Source organism: Scleropages formosus, chromosome 4, assembly GCF_900964775.1.
Source record: "Scleropages formosus chromosome 4, fSclFor1.1, whole genome shotgun sequence".
Lineage (NCBI taxonomy): Eukaryota > Metazoa > Chordata > Actinopteri > Osteoglossiformes > Osteoglossidae > Scleropages > Scleropages formosus.
Window position 1 is genome coordinate 38,364,195 of NC_041809.1, and position 9,793 is coordinate 38,373,987.

Consider the following 9,793-nt stretch of genomic DNA (forward strand, 5'->3'; position numbering starts at 1 on the left):
CATGAGAGGTTCAAAGACATGCAGCATTTCAGGGAAAACCTTTTCCTGTCACGGAGCTTCGACGAGGTGCGCGGATGCTCTGATACATAGAGTGTGTTTGCAGCTGCAGCATCTGCTGGAGATGCAGAGCTCCGGTGGCTCATTTGTCACTGTTGGCAAAGGGTCGTTTCTGCGCCTCCTAGGATGTGTGCAAAGGGTTACGGCGGGACTGGGACATACTGGGACACGCTGGGCCACGCTGGGCCATGCTGGGACACGCTGGGGCTCCATTCGCAGCGACCACAGTGAAGATGTCCAGCAGCGCTGGCCCTCACACAGAGAGAGACCACACACAGCGTGCGCGTGCGGACCACGTGCCACGCCACGGCACTCGTCGGCGGGCTTTGGGGCAACGCCAGGGATCCTCGAGGCTCGGTGAGCCTTTTTGCGCAATTTTTGGGTGGGTACAGCACAGTACAGCAGAGTACAGTCCGCGCTCGGCGTTAACAACGATGAAAGCACGTGTCCCTCTAGAAGGACACCGCAGCGCCGCCTAGTTTTAAACGTGAAGGCGAGCAAAGGGCACGAGAGGCGTCACGTGTGTCCCGTCACTCACGGCGTCTCGACTCCTTGGTAACACAGATTTAAAGGCGCACCTCGTGGTCGCGACTCTCACTTGCGAGACGTGTGACAGGCTCCGGAGGAGACACGTTTCCCGCATTAATATTAGTATGACATTTTGTGACAAGAAGATGCTGGAAGAGAAGAGAGACAAACTGAACGAAGGAGACAAACTCTTCAGTCGGGCGCCGCCGTTTCGGAAGAGATCGGCGTCTGGACTCGAGTCGCTGCGCAGCGCCGGGGACTTTCCGCAGGACGGCGCCCCCCCGGGTCGCCCCCTCGCCAAAAAGGCGCACCTGGAAGCGGCGCACGAGCAGGAGCTGATGGAGCAGGAGCTGATGGAGCAGGAGCAGGAGCAGGAGCAGGAGCAGGAGCAGGAGCAGAGCGAGGTGGAGCGCAGCAACCGGGAGCTCCTGCACTTCCTCACCTTCCCCAACAAGCTGTGGAGGATCGTCAACTGCGACACGTTCGAGTCCCTGCGGTGGGACAGTGGCGGCATCTACCTGGTCATCGACGTGGAGACGTTTCAGAAGGAGTTTCTGGACAGTAAGGAGCATCCTCGCATCTTCGAGACCAACAACATGAGGAGCTTCGTGCGGCAGCTCAACCTGTACGGCTTCAGGAAGGTGAACTACGCGCAGGAAAGGTGTGAAGCTCTCAGCGCCTTTTTGGCCGAGGAGAACCAGCTGTCCAAGGGGAACAAGGTAACGTACCCGTCTACCGGCTGCTGTAGTAAATGTGCACGCGGCGAGGCGCCGAGGAACTCGGAGGCCTCTAGTGAGAAGTGCCTGCCTGGTGCAATGTGACAAATCCGTTGCACTCCAGGGTCCCGTGTCCACATCCAAGCCTCACAGGAGGACCTCGTCCTCTCCGTCCAGGACATTACAGCAGGGAGCGGGTGTCCAAAGTGCCAAATGAATAAATGTCAATGTTAATGTCAATGTGTCATGGCTCTCATGCTCCACTGCAGCTCCGCTTGATCTGCCTTCCGACACCGTGGCTCATCTCACGCGCTTCTCGGGTTCTTTCTCTCCTAGTTGCTCTTCTTCTATAACCCCAATTTCCAGAGGGGATGTGAGCACCGCCTGCAGCACGTGACGAGGCGAGTGGGGATTAAAGCTGCCAAGATGGAGGGCCGACCCGGGAAACCAGGCACCGCCTCGAAGGCCGGCGGCAAGCGAATGAGCGGAATGTGTTTGCAGGACGCGGATCAAGCGGCGCACATGTATGGTGGGTTCAAGTCTGAGGTGTCGTCCACCTGGCGCTCTCCCTCGCCGCCCAACTCAGAGACCGTGGGCTCAGCCTGGACCAATCAGGCACCGGCACAGAACCAGGACGTCAAGAGCGAGGGCGCGGAACCCGAGGCAGACCTCGGTATTTTCTCTTCGCATCTCTTGGCTTGTGTCTGTGACCTGTCCAGGTCCCTCCTGCAGGTGATTTCTGCCTTAACCGAGGCCCCTAGCCACCAGCCTCAGGACTGCGCCGTTCATAGTGAAAAGGCCCAGTTCCAGGCCATGGTTTCCGCCTGGATGTCCCTTTGTAACACCTGCCTTTCCCTTCCTTTGATTACTGCCTTGTTCTTGAAGCAGAAGACCATGCGCTTTGCGTCTCAGTCCAGCACAGAGTGCTTCCCGAACTCTGAGGCCACCCGCTCTTCTAAACAGCCTTGAGAACATCGTTTCTCCAGTTTGTCCTCATTTTTGTATTTCTCCTCCCCGTCGACACTTTTAAGGTTAGATAATTTATCTCTTCTGTGAAATTCTTGTATCGTTTAAATCGCTGTAATGGCCGGAAATGTAACATTTCACTTTAGTCAAAGGGTTAAATGAACCACGAGTAGCAGTAATACCCACTAATGCTGGGATACCCTTGAGCAAGGTACCCACACTCAATTGCTCCAGTAAAAACAATCGGAAAAATAATCGTAACTAAAGTAGTGCACGGAGAACACTGTACATTCCCTGTATTCACTTGTGCTTTTACTGGTACTTGACTGATACGAACATAAACACATGTAAAAAGGCAAACAAACAGTACCACAAGGTTTCCTGTAATCAAGGGTGGAGGAAGGCAGCAGTTGCACTGGAATGTCCACAGTCCATATGTCCCTGACAGCATTCCGGATGAACTTCATCGTCCTTCCCGCCCCTGAACTGGCCTGGAGCACAGTTGATGGTTCCATCCTCAGTGATGGTTCGGTTGTCTTTTAAAGTAGCTTTGGGTGCCGCTGATCTTCTGCGGTGAGTTTTCATTGGTTTTTCAGCAGCTCCATTAAGTAACTCTTTGAAGCTGCATTCCAGGTGAACTTCACTTGGTGCCCCCCTCCCAGACTTGCCCGTTGAAAGCACGGCCTGCTGAAAGCTCTAGTGGGCTGCTGGAGAATCCTTCTTTACGGAACAAAGGGTGGAGCACTTCTTACTAATCATGACTTTCTCTAAGAGCTTTTCATTCTGCCGTCCTGTTCCTGGTGTTTTGGGATGAAGGTTTGCTTTCAATGATTAATCAATCTGTGTTTGCACCCTTAGTAGGAGTGTTTAGTTCAGACAGGATTGTGTTTGTATTTGCCTTTGTTGGGAGAGCTGTGAGTGTTTTGTCCGGATGGTTTGCTTGTCTTCGTATTTATTCTTCCTGGAGAGAATAATTTTCCGTTTACACTGAGCGGCAGCGATACAGGACGCTCTTGACGATGGATCATCACGTTCAGTAACAATGACAAAAACATCATGACACTAGGCAGAGGAAGGCAATGGTAACCCATTTCTGTACTTTACCAAGAAAGCCCTCAGTAACGGGGGAACCAGAATGAACACCACGCACTATAGTACCAGTAGATGGGACGCTCGGGTCAAAAGGCACACGTCCAGTCAGACAAATGAAGAAGAGCCATGGATCATTCCAAGTGATGCACACTGTGATTGTCAAGGCTTCATTAAAGCCTTTTGGACATCGAGCCGCTAATGTTGCCATGCAGTAAAAGACAATCTGAGGCTGCAAAAACAAGATTACCATGTGAAGAGGAATGTGTAAGGTATCAGCTAAGGGAAGCGCAACATGGTCAGGAGTGACGGAGGATGGAAGTGATGGACTTCATGGCCTTGACAACAGAAACAAGGCAGGAGAAAAAACTGACCAGATTCTGCAAATCCACCAGTCTGTTTGTGTGCAATACATCCCTCACAACGGTGCAAGCACTCTTTATATTGCTAGACCTTAACTGAGAGAGAACATAGAAATCAAGTTGACTGATTTCATAGCAAGAGGTTAAAGAGTTTGATTTTTAAGAGCAATGACATAATCTAAAGCAGACTGTGGAAGTGACCACAAAGTACTGATGTTCAAACTCAGACTGAAACCAAATAGGAATAATAAAGCCTTATTCAGCTTCCAAAACATGAAAATCGGAAATGTACTTGACACTTTCAAGGAGCACGCGAGTAGTCCTATTGGCACAGTGAACTTCACTGACCAAGAACCAGAAGGACTTTGGACGGAAATAAAAAAGGTTACCATTAATGAAAGTGAAAAGGAATGACCAAAGCTGTAAAAGGACAGATCACCTGGAGGAGAACAGAAGCCAGAAGGGCAGAGAACACCAGAATGAGCTCTACATGTCCTCTTGACCACAGAAGGTGGTTTGATTGTGTCAACCATGTTACATTGCAGAATGTACTGTATCCTGGAACTGGAACTGATTATCCTGATGAAGAAAGTTAAGAAAGAGGACAAAGTTAAAACAACATGGAAACAGAACGGTTTTCAGTTGGCAAAGGAGTTACGGTTATTTGGGATCGGATCAAAGCAGGGCTCCTAGTGAAAGTACAAATGATCAGGCTGAGGTTATTATACTGTGGACACATCATGTAAAGCCTGGATTTTCTCAGAAAGACTAGTTCTGGGAAAAGGTTGAAAGAAGATGACAACTAGCAGCCAGATAGATGGACTCAATCATGCTCACAGTGGACACACTCCTGCCCAGTAAGGCTGCTGCTAGAACCACGTAGAGGTACTTTATCTGTGTGTTCGCCAATGGTCAGCATTGACTTCACAGAACTTAACAAGAGCAACGCCTCCTTATTGTCACCCGTCTTGTGGATGTCATTGGCCGTCTGTGCTCAGTCACAGTCGAACCCTAGGCTTAGAGGCACGGAGGAGTCGGCAAGGACCTTTCTTTAGGGTGAGAATCCATGGCCTGGATTTTAGCCTGTTTATGAAGAAAAAATCATTATATATTATTATTTCAATAATTTGACATTTAGCTAATTTGCTAATTTATGCAGCATATTATTTATTCTGTAATGAGTAATTCAGGGTGTACGGCGATACAGCAGTGGCACGAGCAACATTTGAAGCTGCAGCCTTCATTCAGCATATAAGCCATCATCTGTAACCTCTGTGCGACCTTCATACGGTGATGGAATTGCAAATATAACACCATGGACTATCACTCAGAGGTAGAGGCTTAGTATTTCTCAGTGCAATGAGACCAGTCGGTGTTTGGCCCACATGTGAGATAAAACCTAGTTTGGTACAACTGAAAAAACATGCGTTTCAAATGCTTGATAGAATATTAGGTTTGTCTAAATTGTCCTTGAACCGAGTTTTTTGTTCAGTTGCTGCTATATTATTCATTTAAAGTACACTAATGGACTGAAAGAAATGGCATTTCACCCAATTCACACACAGTAATAATGAGTTCAGTGTTTTAAAAGGACTGTTAATATTTCATGGGTTAAACACTAAATGCACTAAAGCTATTATCTGTCTGTATAGTTTAATTTGCTTATGACTGCTATGGGAGAGATGCAATATTAGGACTAAGCTTGCAAAAACCATGTTTATTATCTTAATATATCAATATGCTAATTGCACACACAGAGTAAATGGTCAGCAATGGCGGCACAAAGATATTGTATTTTTTTTTAGGTTAACTAAACTTTCCATTATGGTGAATCATGATGTTTCCCTTTACAGAAAAATGCTACGTCCAAAGTAATGTTGTGACAAACGTTCACCTGTGAAATGTGTTCACACTATTTAAAAGTTACATGAAGCATTAAATGACTGAAAATGACAAAAAAGTTCCCAGAAATGTTCCATTGTCATAGAAGAGTTGTTTCAAAAACTCTGTGGTTTGGTGATTAAATCTTACAGTAGACATGTTTATTCATTTTACATTTACCAGACGCTTTTCTCCGAAGCGACTTCCAACAAACTCTAGGTAGTGTTATCAGCCCACGCACCTTATTCACCGCGGTGACTTGCACCGCTAGATACACTACTTACACTGGGTCACTCATCCATACATCAGTGGAACACACACACACACTCTCTCTCTCTCTCACTCACTCACACTATGGGTGAACCTGAACAGCATGTCTTTGGACTGTGGGAGGAAACCAGAGCACCCAGAAGAAACCCACGCAGACACACGGAGAATATGCAAACTCCACACAGACTGAGTGGGGATCAAACCCACATCCTCTCACACCACCCAGGTGCACTATGCGACAGCAGCGCTACTCGCTGTGCCGCTCATTTTATTTGTTTGTTTTATCTTGGATCCATGCAGTTCAGGAAGAAAAAATCAGTTCTTAGCGCATAGCCTACACGAGTTCTCAAAGTTACTCAGAATAAGGAATTTGCAAAAGTGCATTAAAGGTTGGCAGTGAAATAGGGGGCAGACAGACCTTGTGGTTTGAAACACTTGCACAAGCCACCTAAATTCATAATTCAGGAGTAAAGAAGCTCAGAGCAGTGGGTGTCCAGGATCATGATGGATGGATGGGTGGATGGGTGGATGAATGGATGGATGGATGGATGGATGGATACATACACGGGTTAGGTTCTGATTAGGATTAGGAGAAACTCATTGGTCTGTGAAAAAAAAGTCATTTTAACACACAGACTGTGCTGGCTACAGGTTCGACTTGCGCTTACAGCTGTACCAGGTGCTGCCAGTGGCCTCTGCTGGTCTGCTCAGCGTCCAGGTCCTCCGAAGGATTTGTGCCCAGTGTTGTATTAATCCGCAGTCCATATGCTTTCATGGTTATCGAACCAAATTTAGATGCCAGTACAGAATATACTTTTTAGTTCAATTAAATAACATTTTATACTTCATCTTTGCACGTTTGCATAAAATTGAAATGGTTCATAGAAAACAGACAATAGTTAGTGTTGATTTTAGATTTTATTTTATACTTTGTTTACTTGTATTTCATAATACAACTTTTTAGGTAAATTTACTCATGCTGTTGTATACAAGTGGATGAATGTGTGGTATTAAAAAGAGTATCAGACTTATAACAACTAAAGATGATAATGTAAGATGTTCTTGAAATCCAGCGAAAAGAAGTTAAATCCCTGGAATGAGAGGGATCTGTGTAGGATTTCTAGGAGGCAGAATTCTTAGCTGCACTAACATAACGGCTCCTGGAAGAACAGGACTCGAGATATTAAAACAATGTTATAATGAAACCAAATGCGTTTGAAGGAATGAATTTCCTTGAATTTCCTTTACTACCACCTTCAAAATAAACTGACAAACAATTCCACACTAATATTTGAAATCCCCCGTCCTGGGTATGTCCCCTCCCCCTCCGGCCTTACGCCCTGTGTCACCGGGTAGGCTCCGGTTCCCCGCCACCCCGTATGGGACAAGCGGTTCAGAAAATGTGTGTGTGTGTGTATTTGAAATCTAGGGGATGGTGGCATAGGGGCATGGTGGCGCAGTGGGTTGGACTGGGTCCCGCTCTCCCGTGGGTCTGGGGTTCGAGTCCTGCTTGGGGTGCCTTGTGACGGACTGGCGTCCCGTCCTGGGTGTGTCCCCTTCCCCCTCTGGCCTTCCGCCCTGTGTTGCCGGGTAGGCTCCGGTTCCCCGTGACCCCGTACGGGACAAGTGGTTCAGACAGTGTGTGTGTGTGTGTGTGTGTGTGTGTGTATTTGAAATCTAGGGGATAGGGGCATGGTGGCGCAGTGCGTTGGACTGGGTCCCGCTCTCCCGTGGGTCTGGGGTTCGAGTCCTGCTTGGGGTGCCTTGCGACGGACTGGCATCCTGTCTTGGGTGCGTCCCCTCCCCCTCCAGCCTTACACCCTGTGTTGCTGGGTTAGGCTCTGGCTCCCTGTCACCCCATATGGGACAAGTGGTTCAGACAATGTGTGTATTTGAAATCTCATCTTACAACATTTTCTCCAGGCCTTAGATTTAATGACAGTGTTTTACAAAATCTCCTCAAACTATCCAATTTGCAAAAGCAGATGCTTTTAAAAGCCTGGTGCCCTTTTCCCGCCTGGTAGCTGACAAACACAATTTCTCTCCACAAAAGTATGTATTGTGCAACATACGGATGTTACATAAAACAATAATTTATATGAAAACAAACTGATGTTTTTTGAGAACTGTATTTTGTTGGTGTGTCAGCTCTTTAATGCAAATGGCCTTGTTATGAACCACGGTGAATTCTTGTCGGAATGCAGCGTACCCCAAAGGAAGTCAACGCAGTCTTTGATACCATACCTAATGGTATTATCATGCTATTGAGAAGTCAGTAAACACTTCTGCAACCCCTACTTCCCACTCCAGATGTGGATCCCTGCCCCTCCGCTGTGGGCACATCTGCTTCTCATCCATCTTCACAAAAATAACAAAGAAATCAGGTGACAGAGATTTTTACAGTCCCATCCATATGTGGCCCTGTACCAGAATGGATTTGTCGACAGCATCCCTTGGAAAAAAGCGTGAACTGTGCCCTCGAAGTGTCTTTTGACGATTTCTCTTACCTTTAAATATGTCTTACTTGGTTACTTTGTTCTAACTTAATTGGATGTAACTTTTTACAGGCAGCCAGCATAAAATCGTGTTGAAAATGTGAATTAATGCATAAAGAGTTAAAATTTTCAATTCCCTTTGAACAATAAAAGAAGTTTAAGTGAAATTATGGTGTCAGGACTTGTTTTTCATTTTCATCACATTTGTTGAATTGCCGGTCATAGTTACAGACTAGGTTTAAATACGTTTCATTCTTCCATAATGTTTCATCAAGAAGTTGAGATGAAAGATGAACTGAAAAGAAGATCCGTGGATTGTTTCTGCATCATACCTTAAAAATCTCACCGTTTCGTGCGAAGAACCTACAAGATCATGGGTTCTCATAAGTAACAGAAAAAAAGTTGTAGGAAGGTGATCGGTATTGATCTTCCCTGAGTTTTATGCAGCCACTTATGTGATGATGAACATCAGTGCATCAAGTGGAAAGTAACAAACCAGGTTTACTTTAGAATCACACGTGTGAAACTCTCTCTTTCTCTTAATGTACAAATTGTATTTTCGCTGAGATGTTCGTCGCTTTGGAGAAAAGCGTCTGAGAAATGAATACATGTAAATGTAAATGTAACAGGCTTTTGTTGAAAATGAGAAGGACATTGAAATATCGATGAATCCTTCAGAAAGGCATCGGGGCCTAAGATGATGCCTTTCGCCATATGAGCAAAAGTGCCGAGAGGCCTCGACACAGTAACAGACAGTTGAGTTGCGTCTCCTGGTCTGGTGTAAAAGTTCACGGGTCGGAGAACTTGACTGAAGTCCAGCTTTAACAAAGCTCAGCAGTTGGAGTTTTTCTTTCGGTCTCTGCAGCCCGGACAACCGCTGGTACCACTGTTACTGCACTCGCTGTACTCTCAAGTACTCGATGTACTCGCAAGTACTCGGTGTACTCCCTGCACTCACTGTAGTCACTAATAATAATGGTAATAATAATAATAATAATATGCTTTAGATAAACATAGAGCCAAACAAGGCGCGGAATTTGCTGCACGTGCGAGTGGATGACAGTTACGTTTATAATTATATGAAATTTTCGAGATCCTCTCTTAGTATCCAAGGTTTTTATTGTTTATTTTTTCACGCATGCCTAATTTATTCTATGCTTGCCATTATGCCAACATGACTTTTATTAAGAAAGAGACAATAATAAATAAATGAAGTGTCGCCGCATTGTCATTCTTTACGTAACGCCGGTCACGTGACGCTCGTTTCTCGGAGACGCCGGACATCGTCGCTTTGGGGGAAAAGCCACGAAGGGACACGTAGAGTAAACATCAGTCAACGACCTTTAACGACTGCAGTGACGAGCCTGACAACACAGCAACGCTTCCAGTTGGTTACCATGGTAAGAAACACAAGCACGTGTGACGTCAC